A 25,363-nucleotide genomic window follows, 5' to 3' on the forward strand; every position below is an offset into this window, starting at 1 on the left:
AAAGTGAAAGAGCTTACATTCATAAGTGCTTCCAGGCCCTTGTAAAAAAAGAAAAAAAAAAAAAGAAGAGAGTTTTCTACGACATAGTTCAAACCAGCGTCTTATATAATTGCTGTATTTCAAATGCACATGAAGCTGAAAACATGATAAGAAAATGGGAAATGGTGTTTTCAGCTTCAAAGAGAAATGAAAGAAAACCTCACTTCCTCGCTCTGTCCCACTGTTCCACATCGCAATCAAGGGACTGGTTTCAAGCACAACGCTGCGAGTTATCAGTCAGAAGGTACGCACTAGCATGCACTTCAGCAGAAGAGACTGCCCAGCGTGTAAAACAGTGGTGCCTGGCTGTAAACATACTTGAATCTAATAAATTGAGTCCATTCAAGGAAAGACGACATGAATGAAACTTCCTGAGATAAAAATGAGGACGAGGCACTAGGCAACGCCAGGCTAGCATAGCTGAGGACAGATGACGCGAGCTGCAGCCCTACATCAGGCTTGGTGCTTTGGTCAGTGTCTCACACGCTGAGCGGAAGAGCGAAAGTAAAACCTCCCGGGCCAGAGCCAGCCTGCCAGTGGGACGCCCGCGGCACTCAGCAACGCGGGAACTCGGTCGTGGGGTTAACGCGCTCTTTGCGGGAGGCATTGGCGTCCCCGCACTCTGCCCTGTCCCCCATGCAGCAGGGGCAGGGAAGCCTGTTACCCGGGGCTCATGGCAGCCCTGCAGCCAGGAGCCAAACGCACGTAAAGTATCCTCTGCGAGCAGAGGATCATTCATTAACAAACCTAGTTAGCCTGCTAACGTAGGGAGCGCTCGCACGGGCGCGGAAAGACAAACGGCCTCCGTGGCGCAGTGTCTGCGAGGAACGCTGCTCCTGCACCACTTAGCTAGGGAAGGTGGCTTCTGGTGAGAAGCTCTGAAGAGACCCAGCAGAGCACACCACACCTGACCGAGCTTACTGGGGGCCGCGTGAGGGGTAATACCACAGCCGAAGACTGAAGAACATAAATATTCGTAATTCTGCAGAGATACCTGTGTCTTAGTCCCAAGTTAACCCCCCAATCCACACAACTCATCCCAGCAGGACTTTTGTGTTTATTAAGGATTTGCTGATACCTGGTTTCCTCACTGTGTGTGGAGCATTTCTAACCCATTCGGTACAAACCCAGTCACGCTCGAATCCCAGATTCCACAAATGCCCACTGTAACTTTGCTGAAGCACTGGTAAACCTGTTGTGCTTTCATCCTTTTGTAAGAGTTGTGATACCAGATACTTTTCTTAAAGCTTCAGATTGTGGAGGCAAGTTATTGCAGAAGAATTTTAGCTTTTGTATTTTTACTAAAGCTGTATTTTTAGCATTATTGTCTGGACGAAAAAAGAAAAACCACCCACAACAATAGCACAGGGAGACATCAAAACCTCAGAAACCAAAAGACAATCCAGTGATGACAACAAATAGTATTTTTTTAAAAATTTCAAATTGCAATCCAGCTCCCTTGTTTTTTGTTTGTTTGTTTGTTTTTTTTTTTAAATTGGCAGTGTGAGTGTTTAAAAACCAAATCCTGTAGACAAGTAACTATGAAGTCGATACCTGCAAATAAACCGGTCTTCTCCAAACTACTAGCTAGATTACACCCCTCCTAAACTTAGCCCAGAGGTCCACGCTGAAGCCTGCGGGGGTCCCTCTTTCTTTGTGCTCGGACAGCAGCCCCTTATCGCCACCCTCCATCCCCGGCCAGCAGCGGGAGGAAGGGTGCGGCCACCGCGCCACCGCCTGCCTCGGGGAGATTGCTGGTGCCGCGTTTTATGGCCTTTCTTTGATCCGTATTTGTGCCGTCATGGGTGCACAGCATTGACCTGTTGAACTGAGGTATGCTAATACGACTGGAATATTTCAGTAATTATTTCATTGCATGTCTGAGAGGTTCTTTTACGAATGAGCTCCGAATGCTGTACAACGTCAGCCCGCTGAAACGCATGTTCTGTACAACCTGAAAAATGAATAGCTCAAAACCCCCAGGTGGGTTTTTGCTCTTACCCTTGATCTTTTGTTTCATTCTCTAAAAATTTGAGATGAGCCCCCAAACTACAAGTTCTGAGACCAACAGGAGTTTTGACTAAACCAGAGTTGTAAGATTTGGCCCATAATTTCTAAAACTATTCCGCAGCCTGAGAAATATCACCAGCCAAATCTTCCAGTCATGACAAGCTGCTCAAACCCACAGTTTACAGGTGCCCAGTACAAACTTTACAATGTAAATTCAGTATCTTTTCCTCCTGTAGAAGCCTATCTCCTACATTAGATTTTTATTTGATGGCAGTCAAGGAAACAAGCTTTTCAGAATTTCCTGAAACATCCAGGGAGATAAAAATCAGATGGTGCTCAAGCTAGTTAATTAGAACATTTCCAAATCTTTCACCTGCAGTGTCAAGCTGTTTTGTTAAGTGAAGAATTGAGAGCCTCGCAGAGCAGGTGCTGCTGCAAGCACAGATCGCCACAGAAAAAACACTTTACAGGAGCATATCAGAAGCAGTCAGACTACAGGATCTAATAGAGAGGGCAGCGTATGCTCATTGCTTCTCATTACCTGATTGTGAAATCTTTAGTTAAGGAGAAGTTGCACTGAAATCAATGGGGATTTTCCCAGACTAAGAATGCAGGATTGGGACCACGCTGTGCCATTATAGCAGATATTACAAAGAACAGACTGCTTATATTATGGCTTTCTGTGGCAGCATCTGATCTGAAGCCCACCAGATTTAATAGAACGCTTCCCATTGATTTCATTGCAGACTGGATCAGGAGAAGTCACCACACGGCTGGTTCTGGATAAAACAGCAGAAGGACATGTCCTTGAAGTTGTTTAACAAGTTATAGACTTTTTTTTTTCCCAGAAAGAACAATAGAAAAAGTATTTATTCAGGGAACTATCAGATGATAGCATGGAGCGGAAAAACTAACCTGTAGTCGGCTAGGATAGTGTGATATTTCAGGGCATCATTTATTTTTAAACAAAAAAAATTACATTAGAAAGAGTCAGAAGCAAACATCTGCTCATGTGAGCAGTGCCAGGGAAGTCAGCGGTGCTCAATCCAGGCGTGTAGGTGTTTGAAAGACTACGGACAGTAGTTATGATATCCGCTGCCCGAGACCTGCTCTCCGGGGAGTTTGCTTGAGCCTTGGCACCTCTGGAGGCCCCCCAAAATCACTGCAGATATGCATAGGCAAAAATATTTGCCTTAGTCAGCAATTTTCAGGACGGAAGCTTAGTCTATATGATCCTTGGGGCAGAGGATATCATTTATCTGTATTTATGCAGTGTACATATGAGAAGGCTCCAATCCTATCTGGGATTACCAGTAATAGCATAAAAAACAAGCAATATGTTCATTATCTCAAGGCTAATGAGTAGATTATTTAAATAGTCAAACATTACTCCTATCCAGATATATTAAGAGGAGAGAAGCTGGAGAACATTTTAGAAGACTTTCCTCAGAAAATGTATACTTTAGGAAAAGATTATCTCAATGAAACCTCCACTGTTAAAGTGCCATTGCACCTCCTACTTACACTAATTAGAGTGATAACCAAGATTAAACAGTTTACCATGTTGAAACTTGTTCTTACCAGTGAACCAGCCCCCTTTCAATTGTCTGTCTTTACCAGGATATCTGTGCTACCTCTTTCCCATTGGTACAGCTGTATGCAAGCAGTTGCTTTTCATGTTACCGCAGAAGATTCTGGTATTACACGGGGAGAAAGGAGAGAGATACCAAGAAAGAAAATGAGGCAGAAAGATTGATGTGCAACAGAGAAGCTTCTTTTTTTCAATTTTTCCTGTGTTTTTGGTTCTGTTATGGGTAATTTTAAAAGTATTAATCTATTTTCAACTATACTGTTTGATAAACTTATGTGTATCAAATATAAATATAGCAACAATTTATAAAAGTTGCCTATATTATACAGGGGTTTTTTTTGCTTAAAAATAACATGCAAAGATGCCCAATTCTACCTCAATATGTATTCTTTGTTTGCAAATGCACTGTTATCTGTGTTAGCTTCCTAGGCTCACTGCTATGCACTGCTGCCAGTTATCATCACTCTCAAATGGGCACACCAGTCAAGACATAGCTTCGCAGATGAACTCCTTTACTTTTTAGAGGCAGTCTGTCCTTCTGAGTTTCTTTGCCCAGTTCTTAGATGTTCTTTTAGAGATTAAAGAAGAGCCTTCCCCAAAAGTAATTTCCTTTCCTTTCCATCTCAGTTCCTTTCTGACTAATTGCTAGGAGAGGGCTCAGTTGTGGAAGACCTCAGGAAGGATATTAAACTGGAGTCAGTAACTTGAGAGTCTATTATTTTACTTCCCTGTGCCTCCATTTCCCCATTTACGCCATGGTAACATGACACTGAAACACCTTCTAGGCTTAGTTCATTAAGCTCTGTTAGGTATGTGGAAGTATTTTTGTGAAAGGTGCTAGAGGCATGAATGTTATTCTTGGTATCACTGTCATCTTAGGATAACTCTCTTAGTGCAAGCTTTTCTTCCCTCCCCTGAAAAGGGAATGAATAAATATAACTGTCCCTCTGGATGGATTTTTCCTCTGGGGACCAAACCTAGACTTCCTGCACCAGAAGGTCTAAGCACCACCACCTCACACGAAAGGACCAAAGCTGTTAGATGGATGAGAAGCAATAGCGGATCTGTACACATGTAACTGGAACAAAGAGCCCCACTAGTAAGGATTACATGTGCATGCACAATATGTTCACACAGTGATTACTTCGGAGAAAGTGCTGCCCATCTAGATCTGTAACAGCTACTATATGTGAACACAAAGCTCTGCCTTATTGATAAACAGGAATGGAACAACCTCTTTAAAAAAAAAATTATCACCGAAGAGGACAAAAAAAAAGCATATGCTGAGGTATGATTGACAGCTGCCATAATGGACTGTCATGTCAAAAGAACTGCCTTGCTAATTCCCTTACATAATGAGCTAGATGCTAGGCGCTCCTCGCAAGTTTGATTGTGCACCCTTCCATCAATCTTACCGACATCTTGGCATCTAAAATACAGCAAAACCACTTAACAAGGGCTCTTTAAACAGGCAAGAGGAGCGATGTCTCTGTGTATTAAATGTGATGTGAAGGTTGCTATGGTAAATGTGAGCACACGAATGTTGCAGTGCAGAACTCCACACTGGTGGCTAGACTCGAGGCTGGCCGTGCCTCCAGGTCCCCGATGCAAACTCGGGCTGCACAACTGAAAGCAGCAAGAATCTGGTTCTCTTGCCACTTTCATGGAGGGGCAAAACATGCCTTTGTCTAATTCTCACTTTTTTTGCATGCAGATCCCTGGAGTCTTGATGAAGAATATGCTCTCCCTGAAAATTTCAAAGATGGGGCTCCATCCCCCAGGCTCCTTCAGTAACTAAGACTGGAAATATATATACATTTCTCTTTCCCCCCACCCTTTTGCCTGGTTGTCACAGTTACATAATGCTGCCAATTGTAATCGCAGCTCAATGGCGTTGTTAGGCAACTCGGTTAGCTTTATTTATTGAACTGAAAATTGCCATATAGGTGTTGATTATCTGCCCCAGAGTCGTGATGATCATAGCTTTAACTATTGGCACTTCCTTTATTACTAGTGTTCTGACTTCCCATTTTGCTTGCTAAATTTATAATCCACAGAGCCCCTTCAGCTGTGATCTGCTCCCTCCCAAGCAATTGTAGATTAATTGCCAGCTCCACCCTGGGGCCCTGTAGTGGAGGGGGATTGAACTGCACATCAGAGAGTGAAGTTTAGTGTATAAACATTTACTAGGATTTACTGTTCTCTGGGTTATTTCATGTTTTCCTTTTAGAATAAAAGTTCCATAGGAAACCTACAGGTTCCCCAGCTCCACAGTAACATTTCTTAGTTCTATTTTGTTCCTGTTTTATTGTTACTACTCATTTACAATCACAAAGGCACTGAAAAGACTAATGTACTATAAGCTCACTCACTACCTCTGCCATGGCCCAGCGGCTCAGCAGCGTATAGAAACCACAATCACTATGGCCACTATTTTACCCAGAGCCTTCACAGCTCTTCATTCAGGGCTATGGTTGCTTATACTTGTTCCATTTCTCCAGTTCTTTGTATTTCTTCTTACTCATGCATATGAATTTTAAACATCAATATAGTCCATGCTTCCTACATCTCCCTTTTCCTTTCAGGTGGGATTTTGCAACATTCCCCCCCATACAGAATCATTCTTCACGTGCACAGTTCCGTTGCCCTCACTTTGCAAAGTAATTTGAACTCCCTGGCTGAGAAGCCCTGATCTGACTAAGCACAAACGCTGAGCAGTCCTGACTGCTCAGTATGAGCCTCCCGATCAGAGTCATCACATTCATTTTCAGTCTCCCAAGCACTTCCCTCTCTCTGGCACTGGGTTATGACTTTGAGAACTCTTGTGCAATTGTAACCCTGCACTAGAGCCTTCCCTTGCCTCAGCAGCACCAAGTTTTTGTTTAAACACTTTTACTAGGACTTTTAACTTCCTGCTACCTGGAAACATTTTCCAAAGACACCCCAGTGACTCTGCAAGTTAAATACTTCCTAGGTATGCCAGCTCTTTAGTAATAACACCACCAAATCTGTCTCACCCTGCCAAGTTCTGCAGTAGTCACAGTCAAATTCCAGCCCACAGAGAGACATTCTGATACCTGAAGCATCATTCCCCTTCTCAAACAGTGTTTTTCAGCATTGTATTTGCTATGCAAAGGTTCCTCACTCACCCCACACCCTTCATCTTTCCTCTTTGCTGTTTCAGGCTTCTCCAGGGCTCCAGATCATTTCCAGCCCCAAACTCTCTCTCTCAGTCAACCTTTCTCTCACCATTGCTCCTCTGCAGCCTGTTCCCAAACAGCAACAGCACCCAATGAGCCCCCAGAGCTCTGCCTCCCCAGAGGACCCTCCCTTGTTCCATATTTGCCCCAGCTGCTGCTAAATTAATCCCTTGAATGTTCAATTAGTAGAATTACACTAGGGTATTTGGCTGAGTGAGTTTAAAAGTTTGTGGCTGTATCTTGTGAGTTTATAAGGCACTGGTGAGTATAGCAAGCGTTTCTGAAAGCACGACCAGAAGCGGCGAAGTTGTTGAGTCCATTTTTTTTAACAAAAGCTTTTCCTAGCTATGTATTGTTTCCATGACACCTGTAATAAACTAACTTCAGCCTTTCTGTATGGATTTTTCAAAGCTGTATGTCTGTTTTGTCCATGCGCTTGTTCAATTTATGTATGAACACACTCACTTTATCAGCATATTTCTGTCCTCTTTGGTAACAAATTAGTCCTCTGGGATCCTGATTCCTGCTCCAGACAGTCTAATACACAACAGAAATCTTGCCCATCCTACTCATATCAGTTCAGTAGGGGTGAGATATTTGCATAGGCACTGGGAGTGGAGGCTGCTGTGTGTCTAGGACTCTGTTCAGCTCCTGACTCTAACACAGGCTTTCTCTGCGATCTTGGACACCTTGCTTTATTTCTGTATGACTCAACTTCCTAGCTGTAAAATAAAGAGAAGAGTAATTATCCATTTGGAATGATTAATGTGCATACTCATGGGGCTGGGGGGGGGGAAGAGCTATAGATAGGTAAGTAAGTAGAAAGATGAAAAGGTCTTTTGCTCTGATGGGTCTGAATAGGGTTTTTTTTTCCTCACCTTACCCTCTTAAGAGTACTTGAAAGTGAGAGAAAGATTATGTTCTGTCAGTGGGCCAGACTGTCGCAGAGAGAGCAATTCTCCATTTTTTGTTTAAGTATCTCTCATTTCTGTTGTTGTTCAGGGAATATATATTTTTTTAGTTGTATATCTATTCTACTTCTAGCTTTGTTATCCTGAATTCAAAAACATTTCCACTCTTGACTATTCAGCTGTTTTTGTATTTAAGAACTCCAGACATCAGCAGTAAATGACTTGTAACATGACATTCAATATATTTTTACATATAGGTTTGCTCTGTGGGGCTTTCTAAATTGTTTCCGTGAGGGGCAATCTCTTAACAGAAAGAAAGTTTTATGGCTATCTTTCCTTGCTTTAGCATGTAAAACTATCTCTCTACTGTCATGCAATCTTGTGGTTTCTTCTATGACACTAGAGATTAATGGTAGCAGGTCATGTATTTTTTTTCTCAGAAAGAGAAAAAATCCCATCATGGGATGGGAAGAGAAGAGAAGTCAGTGAAAATCATCTGATCAGCCAACACTCCCTAGCTCAGAAGCTCTCCATCTGGGAACATCTGCCTTAAAAGATACCACCTGTTCTTAAAAAAATACCAATAATAAACTGCTTATATGTCAAATATTATATGGAGTGTTTAAAAGTTCAAAACGATCATTTCTTGTAAAGTAACTACTTTATAGGTTTAAGCTGAGTATAACATTCAAAAGCCAAAGCTAGCACATCTGCTTCTGCGGTTGGTATGACAGGATGGTGTATGTATACCATGCCATGAGCACATTATAAGATTTGATATTTTTAATCAAATCCCATTTTAAGGTGGGATGTGTTTTACTCTGTTAAAGGTCATTTTAGTTACAGTAGCATTAAGGGTTTTCAATAAAACATTTTAAATGCCAGTTATATAACTGCTTTTAAAACATTTAACAGCCACATTGGTTACATGACCTGAGACAAAGGATATTTTCTCAGCACTTTGATATATTGTGGCTAGATTATCCTTTTGGGAACGCTCAGTTCCATAATGGCCTTAGGTCATCCTATAATATGTGGTGTAGGATTTTTTTTTCACCAAAACAATAATTGCTAATGAAGCCTATGGTGATGGAAGTTCAATGACATGGCAAAGGATAGAGACTGTAGTCAATAATAGCAGCAGAGACTGGCCAGTACAAGAAGTTCATCCAGCACTATTCAAGGACAAAAAGATAAAGCAATAAGGAATGAACACACACTGGTCTGTGTCTTACTGCTGCACTGTAATTTAAAGTAAAATAACTCAGGTAAGAAGTTCTTCCCTCCTTTGCATGTCCAAGAATATTACACCATTAAAATATGATCCATAATAGGATACAAGATCATCTGTAATTTCAGGCCTTCATACCCAGGTGTACCTGGACTATAGCTGAACACATACAGAGTTGTACCACTCCATACCTCTTCCTTAATCTTGGGGCAAGGGGATAGTAGGAGATGAACAAATTCCATACAATTTACAAGACACTCAGGCTAGACCTTATTTTCAAGGGTAGATAGCTATTTCTAATTAGGTACCCTATGGAAGAATATCACTAGGGCAGTTACCATTTTCAGCTGTGGTACGTCTACTGCCAGCGCTCTCAAATTCTGGATCTCATTCCCAGACCCTCCACTTTTCTGACTCTGAAGTGAGACTCCACATGGCAGATCACCATGTGCCAGTCAGCGCGATAGACTCCGCTGTTTCTCTCAGTTTGTCTCACTTATCTCTTCAGATTTGGCTTCTTATGGTTAAAACCACCTATTGATGTGCGATCCTGGACTGTGTAGCACGCTTGGGTTCATTGGTGGTACTAACCAAGCCTGTAGTTCTGTCTCCTCAAACTAAAGCAAGTGGCTTTTGTAGGGCAAACTACTGCCAAAGGCAAAAAATATATTTAAAAAGCAAGCTTTTAAAAGCCTGTTATTGTTTTTATAAAAAGACAACCTTTGTACAAAACCTGAAATGTCTTTTATCCTTGTTTGAGCAGGAGGTTGGACTAGATGACCTTCTGAGGACCTGTCCAGCCTGAATTATGCTAAGAAAACTTGTATATTTCTTCAAAGGCAATATAAGCAACAGATACAAGCAACAGATACGCTCAAAATCCTTTTTCACAGCTCCTGGGAGTCATGTCTTTCCCAGTGATTTCAGGCTGTAATGGAATTAGAAAGTTGCTGTGTTTCAGAATAATATCTTCCACAGCCAATTTTATCACGAGCCAATGAAATAAATGTTTCCAAAGTGAACAGCTGGCATCTCTTTTCATAAAAGATTCCCTTTTAGAACAGTATTTCCAAACAATATTACAGTGGCTTCATTCACATGGCTATAGTTAAGACTGTGTCAATACTTCTCTTATAAACCTTGTTTTTCAAGGGTTTATAACTTTACAACTGAGCCATAATTAGCTGGGATTTGAGTTACAGCATAAGAGTTCAGTCTGTCTGTGAGCACATTTTTGCTAATATTAATAAAATCAGTTTTAACTCATAGAAAAGTAAACACCGTACTTTACATGCATAAAAAGGATTCTTCAACTTTAAAGAGCTTTGATTTAAAAAATGAAATTTGGCGAGTGATTAGAGCATGATATGATCTTGATCCTTTTTGTCCTTTTAAAAGAAGCGGACCAAAAAAATCGCTTTGGAAGCTCAGTCTGACAAACATAAGGAAATTCAAATTTAAAGTTGACAGTCTCTCCTTAATTTATGTTGTTTTCAAGAAAAGGCATAATAGTCTCATTAAAATGCACAGAATCAACCAAAGCTCATATTCTGTGGCTTTTCTCAGTTCTTGCTTTAGTCTTGCTGCCATGTAAGCATAGTTTTTAGTATTTGGTATCTTTTTGTTTGAGTCTTTTATGACAATACCAATTTGCATCCTGCCTGAGGTTTTATGGTCACTTCAGTCTTAGTTATTAGCTCAGCTTTCTGTACTCCTTACTTCCAATGCCATCCTTAATTACAACGCAAAATGAACATCGCCTGTTTCCCATTCCAGTCACACTAAACCCTAGTCCACTGTGAGCCCAGCTCACTGCTCTAGCACAAGCCAGCTCTCGGTCCTGTTCACACAGCTCTCTTGACTTCTTCAGCGTTTCATGTGAAGGAGAACCATATTTGGTTCACTAGCTGTATATCTTAATCGCAAAGTCTACTGATATCCCAAAGGAGATTTCTAAATATTCTAATGAATTCCCATGAAACGAGGCCAAGTAATTGCTGTCCTTACACAGAAACTAATTTGTTCATAAAAAATTGCCCTTTATATCATAAATTAAAGTATTCTGAAAAAATACATACGAGTCAAATGAGAAAACGGAAAAGATATGCAAAAGTTGGTCACACAAAATATATTTTTCTAGTAGGTATAAACTGTAATAAAAGGAATAAATATGCCAACACAGAAAGCCAATAATGCGACAAAACCCTAGGATGGCTGTGTTCCAGCAGTTATATTCCTTCCCTTTACCCCCCCTCAGTTTTCCTCCCCTGTGGTTTTGCTTTGGACTTCAGTCTCCTCCTCTCTCCTGTGGCACTTTGCATGTTGGAGTCCCATGAGCACCCTGAAGCCTCCCTCTCCCTGACCTTTAAGGTTCTAGGTTTACCCCTCTGAAATGCCACAGTGATCACACTTGACTCAATCCCTCCCATACACAGCTTGTGCTCCTGTGCAATATTCACCACTGCGTGGAAATGCAGGGAGCTCACTTCCAAACCAAGCCAAAGAATCATTCAGGAGAGGTGGCACCGTGCGCGACAGACTCACCTGAGGCCAGCACAGCTTCAGGGAACTGTCGATGGATGTTGTTAGAACCTTTACCATCACCAGGAAAACAACACTTCAAGGAAAACTATGATCTCCTCAGTGCCACTGGTTCTGTTTCTGACTGATTCTGTTGCAATTTCCATCCTTCTGAAGATGGAGACGGTGGATACACATTATCATAGCAAAGCCCAAGCAACTCACCAGATCTCAAGCCTAAAGAGATGTCTAGCTCTAGCTCAATATCATGTTGAACCATTTCTTCTGCCTCCCCTCTCTTCTCCCTGCCACTCAGCTGAGCTAGTATCCTCCTGAAGAGGATATATGATCCTAAAAGACCAAGAAAAGAATAGCAAGAGAAGACTTGCAATCCCTTTCAATCACATATGGGGGAGGGGTGTAACCCAGGGCCTTGTTTACAGACAGTCAGAACTGAGCCCCTCGCTAGTAAGACGACATCGCACTCCTTTGCCTTCCTTCCCTACGCTGCCTAGGCACTGTCGACGTTTCCTTCCTTCTTCCCTGACCAGTTAGCTCTTCATACACCGAGTTTGGTAAGAAAATCCTCATTAAGCTAGGACACTTTTCCTAAATAGAAGAATAATCAGAGGTGATTTGGAAATATGCCTATTTTATCTTAATATATTATCTCCAATGATTTTAAGCACGGCAAAAGGAATAGAGTCTCACCTCGGCGTTACAACACTGCGGAAACAAACACGAACCATGCTAGAGCATAAAGAGCAAGCACAGAGCCCTCCTTGTTACCCTCACCGACTGAGCGGTATGGTAACTGCAGGCTAGGACGACTGTATCCCACTCAGGCCAGAGGTAACTACTATACAGTCAGAGCCTCCCTGAATTCTCTGGCCATCACCCTGCACGCAAACATGAAGTTAAAATTATTTCTTCAGATTCCAAGGGGATCAATACCTCGCAGGAGACAGATGGGGTTTTCTTTCTCTACACTGAAAAAACCAGCCCGTGTCTGGAGTTCTGTCTCAAAGTATCCGCTCAGCTACAGAACAACACTGGGAGATATCGGCCGAGTGGGCACCTCCTCTCCTCCTTGATCAGCCCTGGATCTTACCATTTAATGTTTGATATATAGGGAGCTTGCTGTTGCTATTGCATACTGCTTTTAAAACTGTACAATCTGGCTCAGGCAAGAAGGGCATGGTTATTCTTTTTTGGAGCTTTTTTCATTTTTACTTGTAGCTGAATCCTCTAGGTCAATTGTATCTGCAGGGGTGGGAGAGGAATTTAATTGCTTTTACTTCCTACCTTCATCTCAGGGTGACCAGTCCATTAATAATGCACAGGAAGCAGCTAAGAAATGCATGGTAGATTAGGGATTAATTGATATTTGGAAAGATTTCAATCCACATTTGAAGGAAAAGGTTACACACTGTAGTCCAGTTCTAGCTACTATTTGCATTTGATCATTTTATAATTTCTTACAGCCCTGCTTCTTCTGGTTTGAGATATATTTTTCTGCTTTTTTTGGCCAAATACTCTTTTACAAAAATTTCCATGTTTGTTTCTTGCTAGAGATGTTTGTTACATTTCTGATACATGCCACCCTTGCATCAAATAAATACATACATTTTTCTGTGTTTTCCAGTAAATATTTTTCTCTGCATTGACACCATCCACAGTTCCTTTATGAGCAATTTGACTTTTCAAAATGTTATTGATTTCTGTGCTTGAAAGTTACAAGATTAATAGCTTTAGAGACAAAAATCCTTCAATCCTTTCACCAAATAGGTGCTACCAGCTCACTTCAGTGCCTGCTGATGTGCTTTAATGCATCACTTTTAGTAAGAAGCTTGAGCAAGGCACTCCTTGAATCAGCAAGGCACTAAAATACAGGAAACAGATGGGTAATTCCAAAGATGTCAGGGCAGGAAGGTCTGATTTTGTTGGTCTGAAAATGATTAGCCTGAAACCTCGACTTGGTTTGCCTAGATTGCCCCACAGAGATGGAACTAACTTCAGTAACTTATTTAGCAATTTTAAAGGGTGCAAAACAGTTAATATAAACTCATAAAAACTGAGTCTTCTGCTGGCAGAACATGAATCTAGTGTCAGGAGCAAGAGACTATGCAAGAAGAACAGAAGACCCACTATAGGAAAGATATATTACATTCTTTTTAGACCTTGAGAAATTCACTATCTTTTTCTTATGCCAGTCATATTAAAATAGACTAAAGTTAGGAATATAACATAAAAGTCCAGTTACAAGCACTTTGTTAATGTTAGGTGAACTGGGCAAAGACTTTTTGAGGACCTCTGGCGTTATGGCAGCTTTTATGACTGTATTTGAATTGAAGAGTAATGGAATCTTCTAAGCAGCTAAAGCTAGACAATTTGGAAGAGTTTCAAGGCTTCTAAGTGTTCACCACAGAGTGACACTGACAATTGTAAAATCTGAGTGGCCACCTCAATTTAATATTAAAATGTCAAAGGAGAGTTGGACCTGCATTTCACATGTGGCAACATGAGGTATTTGCAATACTGATCAGAGAAGTACTTCCGAAGTTCTTTTATAATACCCTGCCACTCTGGAAGCAGAGCTACACTAGTTACTGAAATGTGTTAAGCTACAGTAAGTGGGCAAAAAAAAAGTTATGACACCTCTCACGTTCCCTTTTGTAGTAATCTACTTTGGATGGGAGAAGTTCACCTCCCTGTCACTCAGAGGCTGTAAATGAGCTCAGAGGCTCTTTCATAGTCCTAACAGTGAGTGCTTTGCACCTCAAATGAGGTTCTGTTTTTTCCCTACTTGACAGCCCAAATGAAACAGAGAGTCACTGAAATGCAAGAGGTAGCTCAAGAAGATGCCCTGGAGGAATCTTTGCTCACCTCACCACATCATGGTGCTGCAGCCGCTCAGAACACCACCTTTTACCACCTGAGATATCTCAGTTGAGGCCAGAATTTTATTCAAATAGCTATTGTCTAATGAGTAAGAATGGTCAACAGCATATCCTATTTTACAGTATTAAGTCAAATATATATACTGTTTGTATCTATTGTTAAGAGCTATTTTCAAAGTCCTTTAATATTTTTCATCCATAGAAGTATTTGGGGAATTTTATTACTTCTGGTTTAATTGACCATATATTTGGTTAAGGCTGTATGAGTTTTATCTCTTAATCTGGGAGGCTTTGAAAACACTATTTGCTGATTTATCTGTTTTGTCTGATTAAATAAATGAAGAAAGAATTGTAAACTGTAGTGGTGTCACAATGGGGTAGTTATCCTTTATTTTAATTAAAATCAGGGTCTATAAAGCATTTTATTCAGTGGCTATCTATCTGGGCCTGCTTGGCCTAGTTTCTGCAAGAACCTAGAAGTTCAGTTGAAGTCTTTGTTTGCACAATGCCACCAGAAGAGCAAAGTGCCCAATCCACAGGCCAGCATTCGCTGTACAACGCAAGCTGCAGACATATGTCTCCTGCCAAAAGAAATGAACAGCCATCATCACAAGCATCTGTGTGAAGCCTGTCTTGCTTTTACACAAATCTCCTCTTTTTACCTCTGCTCTACTTTCCACCACTTCTAGGCTCTGTAACTCCCTGTGGTTGCAGCTACCACTGAAACACTTGAGGAAACAAGGCTCCACAAAACTTTAGTTTCTATTTTATTTTCCCCTTAATCTCTGCAGGACCCTAGAGACATGTATAGATCTCTGGCCCTAGTGAATTTTCTGTCGAAGACGAATGACTGAGAATCACAAAAATTAGTGAAATTTGGACAATCACCATAGCACACAGCAATACAAATTCTTTCAAACAGGTGAATCAAGGCTCGAATAGCATTAACTTACCTTTGGAGAAATTCTCAGCTATATGGTTATGGCTGTACCCCAGTTCTTAGCTGTGCCCAACACATCCTGGATTCTGCTGGAGGAAGTGAGGCTTCTTGTAATTACCAATCAAATAAATACCAGTTTCCATCATAGCTTATTTTCCATTTTAGTTGGCAACAATCTCATCACTCTCTAAACCAGTTACATATTGCCGTGGAGACCAACAGGTTACCTGGATGTTGCTAGGCTGCACCATTTCTCTGACTCTCTCTCCTTTTTCTCAGTCACATTGCCCATTTCCAGAGCTGTTACACGATTTTGACATTGCCCAGGATACCCTTATGCTGGGAAATCCTTAAGTAGCCATCTGGAAAGTCAGTTTAAGGCAGTGGGACAAAGCCAGTAATGGAGCCTGATCTGTCTCTAAAAATCAATATAGAATTTGGAAGAGATTTTTAGTATAGTATTCTGATCTAGCTTCATTTACTAGGGACACAGATACCCTAGCACCATATCATCTCCCTACAAAGCCTTCTTCTCATAATGCAGTGTGGTCATCTTGAAACACTGAACAAATAATATGTATACATGCATTTATCTTCCCTGGATGTTCACCTGTTGTGGGAAATGTTGCAAATGGACCATAAATGAAGTTGATGTGAAGCTGAGATAAGTAAGCACGTAAGATTACGCAGGGATAAATTGAGAGGGGATGTGAAAGACAGAACACACCAATAATCTAAATTCACCATCAGTGCAATCCATGTGATTGGGTTGTATTGGTGTCAGTGTGAAGAGCTGCAACTGGGAATGAGCAGCAAAGGGAAGTGGAACGAAGAAACTCAATGAACTGGGGTTGGGAAAAAAAAAAGTAGCCCGACTACCCTTTCCTTCCTAATCATAATGTTTTAGTACAACAGAATAAAAAGGGATATAAAAAGGTAATGTGCATTTTCTTCAAGGACTTGTTGAAAATATAATACAGTATCTTTGTAATTTACTGGTAATATGTACACAATGTAAAAGATCAGGAGCAGAGAGTACTATCCCTGTATTTAGAGATAATGGTGCTTTTCTTTCATAGGCTTGATATAAACTTTGATTACATAGCATTTCTTTAATTTGCTGCTATTCAAGAAAACCCTTAGAGCACTGCAGCAAGCAATGCCTCTCTTTTACATTTGCATTTTTTAATTTGCATTTTTTAATTTCCCAGACTACAGCTCCACACCTACACAGGCTTTCCCTGTGGGAGGGAAGAGAATATTTTTCAGTATGAATGATACTGTTTCTCTTCTCAAATAGCTGTAGTTATTAATTCCAGAGATTTACAAAAATCACTTTGCTACTGCATCACTTAAGTGGAGTTTTTTTCTAACTAACATCAGACGCCAATCTATTGCTCCGCTGGTACCCATTTTAAATAGAGCCAAGCAAAAGTACAGGCCGCTCAGACGGCTCGCTGTCCTTCTGCGCAGCCTGCGGTTGCCCTCCTGCTATACCCCCAAATGCCACTGAGTTCAAAGCAGAGCTTGGTGCTTTTAAAGGAAGAACCACTATGTCCAAAGTCTGTCAAGCTCCCCTCGGCACCTTAACGACGAGGATCGGGACCTGCCCAAGGACACGGGCGCCCGGTGGAGTCCGACGTTTCAAGGCCTGGATGTTGGTCAATGAGGAGGGACAAAAACGCCTAACGCAGCTGGGTTTCCTTCGGTAGGCACACTGGAGCAGTGCCGCTGGGAGGGACTGAAAGGGCCCATGGCACCCAAAAAGCCTAGTGGGCAGGGCCCTCTTGAGACATGGGGGACCTAAATTCAATTCCATATGCCAGATCTGGCAGAGGGACATTCAGCTGTGAATTTCCCGTCTCCTAGAAGATACCAAATCAACAGGCAAAAAGAAATAGTCTCTCCCTCCCTCGTGTTTTGGACAGGAAGGTTTGAGCGATTTTGGGTGCCTAACTTCAGGACAAAGTTTGCAGGCAAAGTGATACCCAGGCAGGCAGGGGCCAGGCCGGCCTGTCCTTCCCGGGGCACCTCCTTGGCCCCAAGCGCTGAGCTCCCCCTCGGCACGCCGGCTCCTGCCGCGGGCCTTGCTACGTACCCAGCTGCCTGCTGTGCCTCGCACAGGGATGCCCGGGGTTTTAATGTGTGGCGTGACATAAAGAAGAAAGGCAACAAGCAAAAGCAGACCTGGAAAAGAGATGGTAACAGCAGGGCAATGAGTTTGCTCAGGAGTTTTAGCCAAATGCTAACGCCTATCTGTTCAGGGAGAGACTGCCTGCAGAATGAGTCCTTCCAGGGGCTGAGGCATAAAAACATTTTTTTCATTTGACTTTCTCTATCCAGAACCTTGCAAAATAAAATTAACAAACACAGTGTGTCTTCCCAAGACTGAACATTTGCTCACATAATAAGAAAAAAAAAATTGGAAGACTTTATATAACAGCACCATCTCATGACACCTGCCATAACAATATTTTATTTGTCAGTCTTTTCCCATCCTATGTCTCTTGAAGCTTGACTAGGTTACTGCATCAAAGGGAAGGTGTAATAGTATCATTTCAGATAAAAGAAAAAAGAGAAGTATGCTGTACACAATCTGCCCATCATCTCACTTCACAGTTACATTAACCAAACAGGCAACACATCTAAGGAAAACACACAGCCATGTAACATGGCAAACGTAAACTAGAGCTTCTTCTCAGGTATGAGGTAAAGAATGCTTCACGCTTATATGGCACCTATAATTCAAAGTGTGTTATTCAGATTAATTAACATAACTTTCTTTATGCACATCAATACACTGAGGCAGAGAAAGAATAAATTAAAAAGTACAAAATTAAATAGACACAGACTCAGGATGTGGCAGAGCCCCAAACAATGCAGAACTCCTGGTTTCCAAAATAAAGAAAAAAAAGATCTACTCCAATGCAACTATTTCCTTCCCCTTTCTTAAAGTGTGTGTTTCAGATAGCAAGTTCTGTTATGCGCAGCACTGAGCACATCGTCAGCTCTTTGCAAGTATTGAACCGAATAAATGATACTAACTATAATCCCAGTCCCATATCTTAAAGCTCTAAATCTATTGAAATTTTATACCTTCATATTTAACTGACTTCCAGAATGATAATTCTGAAAGTGTATGTTAAGCTGCACTATTTCAGTAGTACTAATTAATATGTAATAATAATAATAATCATGACTAATAATCCTGCTCTAATAAGGATTTAATCCTACAGATCATTTTTATGAAAGCACTTTGATAATAATAACTATTTATTCTTACAGAGCATTTTTCATGCTAGCAACTTCAAGTACTATGATGATTAATAAAGCTAAAGAAATCGAGAGATACATAAAATAACAAGCTTATGAGACTGCCAATGTGCTGATCTTATTAAATAAACATTAACAAAAAATAGAGCTGTAAAGGAGATTCCCTTAGGGGGAGGAGAAAAAACAAAAAAATAAACAAAAGAAAACCTTGAGGCTATGTCAGCAGGATTGAATTGACCTGTGTATCAGTGTCATTTCTATTGTCAGTCTAGCAAATAAAATAAAATAATATATAGCACTTAGTGAGCTGTGGACTAGGTTGTCAGCTGGTATAAATAGGTGCATTGGCATTAATCTAAAGCAGCTGTGCATCTGGCCCTATGTTTTCAAAGGGTTGCACAGTCATAAGCAAATACCTAATATGTCTCATCCATGATGACTTTCATGCACAGCAGAAGAATGTTATATACTGTCAATGTTCACATAGTCTGGTGATGGCTGATATATATATATCTGAGCTACTTAGCTGGATTAGGCATGCTGAGATCTATTAGGGGCTTTTCTGTCTGCAGTGCCTAGGATTTCAGTTCAGTGGAGACACCTCTTGTCTTCCTCCTCTCATCTTCCCTCTCCTGCAGGTTAAACCAAAGTCTTTGGTATGACCCAAGTTAGATTTCCACTGATATTCACAGTGGGCCAATAGAAAGAATTCACCTGGTTCAAAAAAATGCCCCCCAGTAGGGATGCATTTATCCCACAAAGCACTACATCGAAAGCATTTTGCCAAGACAGCTTAGCTAGGAAATTACCTGGGTTCACACAATTTACAGCAGCAGCAGAACTCTTTTGCCAGGATGGCTTACGCGATTAGAAGAGGGTGGTTAGCGACCCAGGCAACAGAATGCTTTCTACACACACTGCTTCATTCATCCTTCTCAAGAAGTCTTTACTGATTTAACCTTCCTGGCAAAGTCTTGGTAGTGCAGACCAACCTTAAGAGATACATTTGACTGCTAAGACCTGACATGGAGGTAGAAACTACTAGGGGGTGAGCAACTTTCTACTTAAAAGAATCCCTTGACTTTGATCATATCCTGCACAGATCACTTCAGTCGAGTGGTTTTACTGTGACATCAGATAGAAATGGATTATGAGACACGAGAGAGAAGTCCCTAAACTGAGCTTTACCGTGACATCAGATATAAATTGCAATCACCCACAGTGACTTGCTCACAGGCTCCACCACGATGTCGTCATGCCAGCACTAGGAAAGCAGAGCAAGTAGCGCCAGGTTTTGCAAGAAGTTACGTGGAGATATCCAAATCCGAAGTCTGGGAAAGGGGGAGAGGAGTGAATCTTCAGAAGAAGAGCTGAAAGAACTTCTCACAGGAGAATTTTGCAGTTCCTCTTCCTCTAGTACTTCCTCTTCATAATCATATTTACTTAGGCAGTTTGGGAAACGATTGCATAGAGAAAGATATAAAAGAATAAAAAATAAGTCCAGCTAAACAGAAGCTTTCTGATAAAACAGAAGCCAGCCCATGGACAGAGAGAATATATGCACAGGTGGTAAGAAATAGCTGCTATGTTTTGAATACACGCTATGTAAACACTCGCTGAGGTTCATGGAAATACTGAGTGGAACCAACTCTCTCTTTGTGAAGGGGATGCACAATATTTCAGTCCAAATAAGTATCAAGAGTAGCCCCTGGCAGCAGAAATCAAATCTGAATAGGAAGAGATCTCAGCAGATCTAATAGAGGCTTTCTACACTACTGGTCGATCCTTCTCTAAACTAATTTGTGAACAAAGGGCTGGATGTTTCTCTGGAGACATTCATATTTTCTAACTCAGGAGTAAATTATGTTGAATGAGAATACAAAGTCACAAAATATAAACAGGATTTTAGCTAGGCAAGAATTCTGGGGAAGATACAGTGCTCAACAATGAATTGCTAGTGTTACATATGATAAGTAGAGACAATACAAACCAGTGGGAAAATTTGGCATGCAGTGATTTCCTTCCCTGGGCCTTCTACAATTTGAAGAACTCTGCAGAATTTCTCAGGCCAGAGGTCAGCTTTCCCTTTTGGTGAAATATACTTGGATTTCAATGCTAACTGCCACTGCGACAAAAGGAGGGTAGTTACAAAAGGCTGATTTGCAAAAATATTTAAAAATTCTGTAGCTTTTATTTTTAGGAGTTCAGTTTAAGACTTCTGGTAGCTGCAGGCATCTGGCTTGTCTGAGATTTCTCCACGGTGCTAGCAGAAGTGAAGCTGAACTGAAGACTTAGATTCATTATGAAATGGGAACTGGGAGGTCGATTCTAGGGAAAATAGAACCCACAGGAGAATCATAAACATACACATTTTCTTTGTATATAGATGTTTCTGTTATTCCTAGGATTGTCAGATAAATCTTGACATAATCACATGAACGGCAATGGAAATAAATAGGAGTTATGTTACAGATTTCTAGGAGGATCAAGACAGAGCCTGGCTGTAGTCAGTAGGAACTCAAAGGACACCAGCAAGCCTGTTTGCTAGCTGGATCCGGCCGTTACTATCTAGCCTGATGTGAACTTCTGAGACCTGTGTTCCCTTTCCCTTTGCCTGTGTTTTACCAATACATAGCCTTCTACCCCTCAGACCTGCTCAGTCTGGCAATGTGATCCCTCATCTCAGTTCCTCTTCATTTCAATACATATCAGAATATCATCTGAAGTAAAGTCAACATTATAAGAAGCACATTTGCTCAAAGTTTGGGCTAGGAGATCAAAGTTCCAGATCTGAAAAGGAAACTTTTTTCCTTGAAGGAATTTCGCACAGGCTGGAGGGTGTATCATGCGCAAAGCACAGACCGTATAAGACTTCTCCTGGAGTCTCACTGCCATTATATTTGAACAACAGACCAAACTGCAAAAGAAGGAACAAAAAGCGCACACATGTCAGTGAGATGGTCAGCATGCAACATGTGATACATATGTGTGATGTGTTAGTTACGAGAATTTTGATCGTTTAGGGAAGCAAGGCTTTACGACAGCAGAGTTTACATATGGGATCATGCAGGCTATGAAGAATAAGAGGTGCTGGAGAGTTCTGGAGAACATGGAAAGGAAATTAAAGAATTGCAACTAGCAGAGTGTTTAGGACAATCACCTTGCTTACAAGGAAGCCAGGTGGGAGAGAATCAGACTGTTAATACAAGCCTTGTTTAGTCAACTCAGAAAAACTATAGCAATCGACCAAATGACAGTCAGAATTTGTGCAATGGTATTGCCCAAATGCTCGGTAAGTCAGTTCTCAGCCACAACAGGTCCATCCTGAAGGGAAGGGCCAGAGTGGAGCTAACTCATGCATTGCAGCTTGGAGTCCTCCAGGGAGGAACCAAAGACTGCAAGTGGCTGAGCGTGGAGCTGTGTCACGGCACAGGCAGCATGCTTCACACCATCGGCATGGCATGAGCCAGCTGGGACGAAGCAAAGCTCAAGCATGAGCTGGTGGAAACTGGGAAAACAGCCAGTGGCTTCCTGTCTTGGATCCAACCATGTGGTAAATGACATGGTTGATTTTGATCAATTTTATTTGCATGCTGCAGCTACTATTAACCAGAAAATCAATCACAGGACATAAAATATCAGTTTGTTTGTTCTTAAGGTTTCCATTCTTCCTTTTCTATAAGGTTCAAAAGAATATTTTGCTCATGAAAGTCAACAAAGCATACTTGAAAGCACTAAAAAGTGAACTGTTTGTTTATCCTCAGGGCAGGTGCTCTGTAGATTATCACAGGCAGCTTTGTTACTCTGCATTACAAAGTCTTCAACCTTGACCTGTAAGGACAACACTTTCCTGTCCCCTCCCCCTCCTCCCAAAAAGGGAAAAAAGGGAAGAGAGAGAAATGATTCTTTATTCCAAGCTGATGCTTTGTCTTGCTTTAGCAAGACACACACACGTGCGTTTTCGAGCTTCCTGTACTTGGCTGTTACTCAGTAGTCTGGGGCTGAAATCACTGCGTTCGGAGGGTAGGAAATTAGAAGTGTAGACTCTCTTGGGGAATTCAGCAGTGTTAATTGCATGACTTGGAAATACTCAGGGGAAACTTTCCAGGTGACATGTAAGGAATTAGACACACATATATCTCACTTTAATATGAAGGGAACCAGAGTGCTCATCTCCCTGCGCAATCTGTTGACAACTTTCCGCTTACCTTGAATGATGGCACACAGGTGGAGCTATCTTCTTCCATTAAGGATATTTAGAAAAACATATATAACAGCAGGAGCCTGCAAAGGGCTCTCCCTCCAGACAAATATCATAAAAATCCTAAATTCTGGAGCTATTTCAAAAGAATAACTGTCTACAAGATACAAAATCTTTTCTAGTCATCAGTGTATAGGGAAAAACGGTACAGTGAATTACTTCTCCAGTCATCTGCCCTGGTATGATCTGGGATACAAGAAAAAAAGCGCAAGAAGGGAGGTGCAAAGGTGACCTTTGAAATCCCCTGATCCCGAGCTAGTTGCTAGACAGACCCCGAGTTCGAGTCTGTAGCCCATTAGGAACCATGCACTTATACCACAGGAATAGGGTCTGGGAGAAGAATTAATAGGTTCCAGAGCCATTTGCCTTATCAGCCTGGGGAATGCCTAATTTAACTCTTTGCATAGCTTCAGCACTGATGTTTTGATCACCTCCTCTGAGAATATACTGCACTGCTCAGGTATTCCTAATTTAACATTTCCATAATGCCTAGTTACAAGAGACTCCCAGCTATCACTGAGCAGCTCTTAGCATATGGGAGCTTGTGAAAGTTTCTGCTGCAGATATTTAGAAGCCATAAACATCCATTAATCTCAGGAGATGATCTGTAAACCTCAAACAGTACCCAGTTATCTCCTTGAAAATATGTTCTTGGGCCTATATGAACACTGCCTTCAACTTCTGGCTAAGTTTGTTCAGTGGCTAAAACAAAGATATATCCCAGATATTCCTGTGGATATTTGGCTTGACTAGTCATTAAGCTTTAATATTCATAGATACTTGGCATCAAGTTTCATTTTGTTAAAATTGGACCAGTGGAAATTTGATATTTATGAAAAGCCTGTTTCCTATAAATGCTGAAATGTGGTAATTATCAATACATGGGGCCACCATGTCTACACAGAATGCCCAAATATGAACAAAGCAGATATCTATTTATGACACATCACGAAAGACAAAAATATCTCCGTGCTTCCCTGGCAGTGTCAGAATGGTGGAGGGATATGTTTCTGTAGGACAATAATACACAGGAGCAGGGAGTAGTGGGGTTGATTCTGCTCACATGAGGTCACAGCTTCCAGCAATCAGCACATGGGTGTAAAAAATGACATAGGGCTAGAAGCAATCTGCAATGTATCTTCTTCTAAAGTAAGACTTTTGTTGAGCCTTGGATTTTCAAAGGAGTCAAAGGTAGTTGGAATCGCTATTCCTACAAGAAAATGAGTGGCAGTTAGACATTTTATGCTTCTAAGTTCCTGTGATAAACCCTGTGTTCTGTCCCAGCTGTAACAAAAAGGCTCCCTCTGTTTACACTTTGGCTAATCCGTGTCCTTCTCCAGGAAGAATGATATTGCGACACTCCATAATCCGGTGGTTGGCAGCTGGGCACCAGCGTGCTCAATATTCAAATCCACATATTGTAAGCGAAAAGAGAGAAACTGTGTCAAGAAAACCTCCATCATCCTTACCCTGTAACTTAAGATCAGAGGCCCCAAGTGTGTTACTTTTGAATTCTTGCAGGGTTACAGGCCTCTAAAATAAATCAGCTCTGCCAATTGTGAAACACCCTGGAGCATATATTGGAAACACTTCACTATCTTTTAAAGTGACAGATTAAAATCTCTAGTAACAAAGTTTTGCTCCTTTCCTTCAGCCATCCTTAAGCAATTCCACTCGCACTTGCAGCAGAGGATTTGGGCATTCTTCTGGAAACCTTCCAGCGAGGTACACTGGGATGCTTCAGCCTGATCCTGACTTTACTTGTACAGCAAAAATGAGATGTAAATCTACTGAATCAGAGGTACTCTGGTGCATGTCCAAAATTAGGCTCCAGTACATTTTTAGGCTAAGAAATCCTAAGAAGTTTGTCATGCAGACAATTTCTGCTGGAGGAGACATGGGGGTGATGGGCACGGGGCCTCGACGGCCCCCAGCTATAGTAACTCAGCCACAGAATCCAGTTCCTGCTAACCGGCTCTTCCACCGATGTTTTGTCTCAATGCTATCAGCGTGCCAGAGCAGCATCGGAGACAAAGGATCCCGAGCACAACAAAGGCGACTGTACTGTCTCACCATGGCACTCGCAGAGCGATAGCAGATACCTGCCTCCAACAACGCTGCAATCTGCTTCAGCCGAGCAGCCGCTCTGCAGGACCGAGTGGTCGCTCTGCTTTGAAGGGAGTGGAAGGCCCTTCAGACGCATCTGCCCATGGATTGCACAGGCTCCCTCCGAAACCCCACTTGCCCTAAGCCACAACCGTCTTCTTCACTGACCTTGCACATGACATTTCCTAAGACACACTTATACATTTTCGACCCCCAATCCTGTACAACACTGCAAATGGAAAATGGGGAGGATGCACATGCCATTATAAGACACACTGAATTTAATATCAAAAGAAATAACATGGTGGCCTCTGCTCTGACTACATTATTCATTTTCATACTTAATTCATAAAAAACTTCCTCTAATTTCCACCCAGTTTC

At 41.5% G+C, this 25,363-nt stretch overlaps 1 protein-coding gene across 1 annotated transcript in view; it reads right to left on the minus strand.

Annotated features, from left to right (window-relative positions):
* MAMLD1 (mastermind like domain containing 1) overlaps positions 1-15,410 on the minus strand; it is a 125,862-nt gene extending 110,452 nt beyond the window's left edge. The window contains exon 1 of the mRNA XM_064518255.1: positions 15,356-15,410. The gene's annotated coding sequence lies outside the window, so the exon portion shown is untranslated. The remainder of the gene's footprint in view (positions 1-15,355) is intronic.
* Positions 15,411-25,363: the final 9,953 nt, after the last annotated feature.

This window comes from Dromaius novaehollandiae, chromosome 11 (genome assembly GCF_036370855.1).
Source record: "Dromaius novaehollandiae isolate bDroNov1 chromosome 11, bDroNov1.hap1, whole genome shotgun sequence".
NCBI lineage: Eukaryota > Metazoa > Chordata > Aves > Casuariiformes > Dromaiidae > Dromaius > Dromaius novaehollandiae.